This window comes from Frankliniella occidentalis, unplaced genomic scaffold, assembly GCF_000697945.3.
Source record: "Frankliniella occidentalis isolate FOCC.00 unplaced genomic scaffold, Focc_3.1 Scaffold459, whole genome shotgun sequence".
NCBI lineage: Eukaryota > Metazoa > Arthropoda > Insecta > Thysanoptera > Thripidae > Frankliniella > Frankliniella occidentalis.
Genome location: NW_026267577.1, coordinates 81,167 through 82,569, shown reverse-complemented (window position 1 = coordinate 82,569; position 1,403 = coordinate 81,167).

The window sequence follows — 1,403 nt, the reverse complement described above, 5'->3', positions numbered from 1 at the left end:
AAAAAAAATCGCAACAGCGGGGAACTTTTAGGGCTTACAGTGGTGGTCCTAGGAGTACTCCCACGGAGTTCCCCTAAAATCAGCCCATGCGTTCACAATTGACGGGCGTTCAAAGTCTGCCATTTTGGATTTCTGCACCGTAATGGTTTTCCGGACATAGCTCCTGAACTATTTATGCTATCGGGTTTGTGCTCATGCTGTTCACCAAACTTAGCGCTACAAAACCATGTCGTCGTATTTTCATGATATTTTGTTTTACACTTCAAAAATCTTGAAAAAAAGGTCCAAAAACTAATTTTTATGAAGTTTTACTTTTCCTTTGCGGCTTATTTGTGTGCAAACGCGTTACTGGATCGAAACATTGTGTCCTCTAAACTTGAAGAGCGTTCGTTGCCTGACGATTCAGAATCACCTGCTTGCTTGCTGTGTTTGCTGCCAGACGACTATTCGGACATGATCAGCTGTGACCAGTGTGACGATTAATAAGTACACTAGGCCTATTTAGAAAAATATTACATTAACAAGGAGAATGAAACATATGTTAAACAAAATACATCATTAACAATTAATGCGAGCTTTCGTCAATCTTCACGCTTCTCACGCGATGTGATTTGGTGAAATGTGCTAGTAAAAATACAACAAGGATAAAGTTCAGAAAAATAGAAGAAAAATGGGTGTAATATTACTAGGATCTGATGCGTACTTCCTTGAATTGGTCTTGTTTTCATTCGATGTCGTTGTCCACCCTCATTCATTTTCTTCTTCTTGACTGCCATAAAGGTGGAATTAGTCTACAAATCTAAAATCTGACAACTAAAAAATGAAACAGTTAAAACGTTATCCTTATGTGTTGGCTGAGCGATTAGCGAAGCCCATTACTCCGCTGATCGAAAAAGCTCCATTCTGTTTTAGTGTATGCACGATAACTCAAAAAGAAATTGAGTTAGTTATCTGAAATTTTTAGGGTAGTTATTGGCTGAGCGATTAGCGAAGCCCATTACTCCACTGACCGGAAAAGTTTCATTCTGTTTGTCTGTTTGTTTGTTTGTCTGTCTCTCTGTCCGCACGATAACTCGAGAATGAATTGAGAGAGCGATCTGGGAATTTCAGGGTCGTTTTGTATCATAAAAAGACAGATCGAGTTCGAAGATGAGCATTCTAGCTCAGAAATTGACTTTTAAAAAAATCAAAAACCACGGGTCGCAAAATATGTCTTTTCCAAATATTTTTTTATGGGCTTCAAAGGGGTATTTTGAGAAAGTAGAACCTCGTGGCCGAAAATCTCGTCTGATTTGCTCTATCTCCCACCGTTTGGGTGCTAGGATGCATTTCTTGACGAAAATAAGGTAAAAATGACAATATGGACTTTTAAATCGTAAAAAAGGCTTTATATCGAAAAATTG